Raw genomic sequence first — 5,436 nt, forward strand, 5'->3', positions numbered from 1 at the left:
AAAGAGAATTATTGAAAGTTTTAATTCAATTTGTAGTTATTTTCGCATTTGTAGAATTTATGCTTAGTTCTTAAGGAATTTATCTTGTTTTGAAGGAATAAGCTGAGCAAAAGTCATGGAAATGGATCATCAATGGAAAGGAAGAGGAAGAACGGCAATGTTGGACTCCAAAATACAAGAATTATGGGATGTAGGCTGGGCGTGATCACTATTGTTAGTGAAAGTGATCATTCCAGAGCCTAAATGAGAAGAGGAGCCTGTGCGTAATCACTTTTAGTTACAAGAGTGAGCGTTGCCAGTGTGCGTTATCACTTTCGCCAGCGAAAGTGAACGTTCCATAGAAGACTCTATTCCTGAGGAGCTGCGCGTTGTCACTCTCGCCAGCGAGAGTGAGCGTTCCAGAGGCACTTGTATCAGGACAGCTTGCGCGTGGTTACTATTACTCACGAAAGTGATCACGCGCAGCCCTTGACCTCCTGCGTTGCCACTATTCTGAATAAAAGTGAATGTTCCAGAGAAGCCTTCAACTCTGCAAGTTGCGCGTGGTTACTCTTGCTCTTGAAAGTGAACACGCGCACTACATAAAGCTTCTGCGTGGTTACTCTTGTGAAGAAAAGTGACAACACGCAGAAGTGGGGTTATTATATATACATGATTGAAGCGTGAAAACCGGGGTCGGTTGCTCATTTTCTGTTTTGTTAGTTAGATTCTCGTTGAGAGAGAGTGGAGAGAAGACTGGGGTCGAAGCTTGAAGCTCCAAGAAGAGGGATCGGATTGGAGCTCGTGGCCATGGCTGCTCTGCATTCTTCTTCATCTTCTTCTTCTTCTTTCTCTGTTTTTGTTGCAATGTGTGCTTAATTTCCCATAGTTAGGGGTTTATGGAACTCGAATTGATGTATTGATTCGACTTTATCTTCTGAACTTTAAGTTCTTGGATTAATTGAGTTGTTAATTCTGCTTTTCATGCAATCTCTGAATGGAAATTCATTTGATTAATCAAGAGGAATCTTTACCAATGGGAATTGGATTGTTTGCTCCGATCTGAATTGGCAACCAGAGTTTAGGGATTTCTTAGGGATAAGGAGACCTAATTCTGCAATCTTATAGTTCTAATTCTTAATGCAACCTGAAATTGAATCTCACCTAAGGGATTAGGGAGGTTTAGTGGATTGTTAGGGTCAATGAGTTAAGGAATTAACCTTTGGCTAGATTTATGTGAAACTGATTGTCAATTATTCAATTGCTTGAATGTTCAGAGGATTTAATTGGATTGATATTGATATTCTTGTGAAGTAAATTCCTAACTATCTTTCATTGCTATTTCATTTCATCACAAATCTTATACTCTGTTTCTCTGCAAGTTCTTTGCTTTAATTGCTTTGGTTTATTGCTGTTATATGTTACAAATCTCCTTCCAAAATTCGTATGGCTCAAATAGTTATAATTCTATGAAGTGGTACTTGAAATCTAAATTCCCTGTGGAGACGATATTCTGATCTTAAATTTACTCATCACTTGCTGCAATCCTAGTGCACTTGCTAGTGTTAGATTGCAAACAACAAGTTTTTGGCGCCGTTGCCGGGGAAATTAGAGTTTCAATATCATTAGTAACATAAGAATAGCTAGATTGAGTATTTTGTTCTCTGAATTTCTGTAGTAGTAATCTGTAGTTAGACATTTTGTCCATTCTGCATAATTCTGCAACTTTTAAACTTGTGTTTCAATTACTTTTACTGATATTTACTGCATAATTTTCGTGGTGCAGTTCTGAATACTAACTTGTAGTTTACTTTTGCTTCATTTTGAATTGTATATGCGTGGCAAAAACAAAAACAAATCAACTCTAGTCTTTGATCCTGACATAGACATAACCTTAAGAAGATTGAGAAAAGAGTCTAGAGCAGAAAAAGCCATAGGGAGTGATAGTGAGTTAGAAGCTGTCCATTCTCCAGAATCTTAGAGTAATCCTAGAGTGAAAAGAACACCTACATCTTTGAGACAACTAAATTCAGAAATAGGGATGGCAGAACAAAATAGAATTAGAACATTAGGGGACTATGCAATTCCTAACATGCAAGGTTTTAACTCTTCTATAATCAGGCCAACTATTCAAGCCAACCATTTTGAGATTAAACCTGCTTTATTACACTTAGTCCAACAAGATCAGTTTTCTGGTGGAAATTCTGATGATCCTAACTTACATATTTCAAATTTTCTACAGCTATGTGACACCATAAGAATAAATGGGGTTAGTGAAGAAGCCATCAGACTGAGACTATTTCCTTTCTCCTTGAGAGATAAAGCAAAATGCTGGTTACAAGCTCAACCACAAGGAAGCATCACAACCTGGACAGAACTTGTGAATAAGTTTTTAACCAAGTACTTCCCTCCATCCAAAGCTGCTAAGCTGAGAGGAGAAATTACATCCTTTGTGCAGCAAGAAGGAGAATCATTGTATGAAGCTTGGGAAAGATACAAAGAATTGCTAAGAAGGTGTCCACATCATTGTATTCCAGATTGGATGCAATTGGAAACTTTTTATAATGGGATGAATGCAGTAACAAGAACAATGGTTGATGCTGCTGCTGGAGGTCCATTAAATACAAAGTCCTTAGAAGAAGCTCAAAGGATTATTGACATGATGGCATCTTCAATGTATCAGAATTCAAACTCAAGGAATCAAGGAAGAAACTCTGGTCATGAAGCTAAAGTTCTGGAAACTTTTCTTGCACAAAATCAGCTACAAAATCAAATGTTTTCAGAACAATTAGCTGCCTTAACACAACAAATCAACAATCTGCAAACAGGGAGTATGCCTACCAGTCAGCTAAGTTGTGATTTTTGTGGAGGAAACCATGCAAATGGTGCATGTGAGGCATCCACAAGTGAACCACAAGAGCAAGTGAATTATATGAATAATTTTCAGAGACAACAGCCATCATATCCCCCTGGATTTCAATTTTTGAATAATAGAACTCAGCAATATTCTAATTGGAATAATCAATATTCTGCTGCAAAGAATTCTAACTCAAATTTGCCTTTTTCTAATGCAGGTCCAGCAACACAACAGCCTTATTTTCAGAGGAATTCATCCACTCAACCTCAAGGAAATCAGAAATTTTCCAGACCTATGAATGAGAGGTTGACTGAGATGGAAGAGACTATGCTGCAATTCATGAAGGTGACTCAAACAAGCTTCAAAAACCAAGAAGCCTCCATGAAAAACTAGAAACACAGATCGGACAATTAGCTGAACAATTATCCAGCAGGGATGAAGGAAGATTTCCAAGCAATACAGTAATCAATCCTAAAGAGCAATGTCAAGCCATAACTACAAGGAGTGGAGCTGTAGTTGCAAGCCCTAAACCAGCAGAAAAGAAAGTGAATGATGCAGCAGAAAGAAACATTGAACAAGATCTGCAACAAGGAAATTTTAAACTATTGAAGAAAGACCATTCAGAAGAAAAAGAAAAAGTTCCCATGAATTCTGAAAGGAAAAACAAAAAGCAACTCTTTGAGGAAGCTTGTAAGCCAATAGACTCAGAAAAATACAAGAGGCTACCTTATCCTCAAAGAGTCCAAAATCCTAAACAAGAGGAACAATTTGAAAGGTTTATGAATGTCTTTAAGAAATTACAAATTAACATTCCTTTTGCAGAAGCTTTGGAGCAAATGCCTTCATATGCAAAGTTCATGAAAGAACTACTTTCCAGAAAAAGGAAGCTAGAGCATGACAAAACAGTACCTTTGACAGAGGAGTGCAGTGCCATTCTCAATAGAAAGCTTCCTCAAAAGTTGAAAGATCCTGGATCATTTAGCATTCCTTGTGAAATAGGAAACTGCACTGTGGGAAAAGCATTGTGTGACTTGGGAGCAAGCATAAATCTGATGCCATTGGCAGTTCTGCAGAAACTTGGAATAGAGGAAGTGAAGCCTACCAACATTACACTGCAACTAGCTGATAGATCATATACTTATCCATATGGAGTTGTTGAAGATTTATTAGTGAAAGTTGATAAGTTCATTTTTCCTGCAGATTTTGTAATTCTGGACATGGAGGTGGATTCTAACATTCCTTTGATCCTAGGGAGGCCATTTCTTGCAACTGGAAGAGCTTTAATAGATGTGCAAAAAGGTGAACTTATGCTTCGAGTTCAAGATGAGAAGGTAATATTTAATGTGTTTGAAGCTTTAAAATATCCAGTTGAAGATAATACATGTATGAAGATAGATATACAGGATACTTTCATTACACAACATTATATGAAAGAATTTGATGAAATTGCTGTGTTAGAAGAGATAATATCTGCAGGGAATGACAAATCTGAAACTCTGAATGAAGAAGATATCATGGAAGTGCAGCAGCAACTAGAAGCTCTGCCAATTCAAAAACCTGCAGAAAATATAGTGAAAGAAGAGCTGAAAAAGGATGCTAAAGAAGAAGAAAAGCAAAGGTTAGAACTGAAACAACTCCCTTCACACTTGCGGTATGCATTTCTGGATGAGAATCATGAAAATCCAGTCATCATCAACAATGAACTTAAGGAAGAACAAGAGGAAAAATTGCTCAGAATTTTGAGAGAACACAAATCTGTAATTGGCTGGAGTATTGCAGATCTGAAAGGTATAAATCCCTCATTTTGTAAGCACAGAATTTTATTTGAAGAGAATGTTAAACCTGTTGTGCAGCCACAAAGGAGGTTAAACCCAGCCATGAAAGAGGTAGTTAAAAAAGAGGTCATAAAGCTGTTAGATGCAGGAATAATATACCATATTTCTGACAGCAATTGGGTAAGTCCAGTCCAAGTTGTTCCAAAGAAAGGTGGTATGACAGTTGTACCTAATGAAAGGAATGAACTTGTCCCTACTAGGACTGTGACTGGATGGAGAATGTGCATAGACTATAGAAAATTAAATGATGCAACCAGAAAAGACCATTTCCCACTACCATTTGCAGATCAAATGTTAGAAAGACTTGCTAGACATTCATTTTATTGTTTTCTTGATGGGTATTCAGGATATAATCAAATAGCTGTAGATCCTTTAGATCAAGAGAAAACTGCATTTACATGTCCATTTGGAGTCTTTGCATATAAGAGAATGCCATTTGGTTTGTGTAATGCCCCTGCCACTTTCCAAAGATGCATGCTTTCTATTTTTTCTGATATGGTAGAAAACATCATAGAAGTGTTCATGGACGATTTCTCTGTTTTTGGTGATTCTTTTGATGATTGTTTAGCTAATCTATCCACTGTTTTGCAGAGATGTCAAGATACTAACCTTGTGTTAAATTGGGAGAAGTGTCATTTCATGGTACAAGAAGGCATTGTCCTTGGTCACAAAATTTCAGAGAAGGGAATGGAGGTGGACCAAGCTAAAATAGAAGTCATTAGTAAATAGCCTCCACCTGTCAATGTTAAAGGAGTTAGAAGTTTT

The 5,436-nt window shown here is 37.2% G+C and overlaps 1 non-coding gene across 1 annotated transcript; it reads right to left on the reverse strand.

Moving 5' to 3' along the window:
* Positions 1–2,404: 2,404 nt before the first annotated feature.
* LOC113864245 lies at positions 2,405–2,511 on the reverse strand. Its single transcript, XR_003504786.1, has one exon. It is a non-coding gene; the product is annotated as a small nucleolar RNA R71 (small nucleolar RNA).
* Between the last annotated feature and the right edge of the window lie 2,925 nt (positions 2,512–5,436).

The sequence above is a fragment of the Abrus precatorius genome, unplaced genomic scaffold (genome assembly GCF_003935025.1).
Source record: "Abrus precatorius isolate BTA unplaced genomic scaffold, Abrus_2018 Scaffold34, whole genome shotgun sequence".
NCBI classification, from domain to species: Eukaryota; Viridiplantae; Streptophyta; class Magnoliopsida; order Fabales; family Fabaceae; genus Abrus; species Abrus precatorius.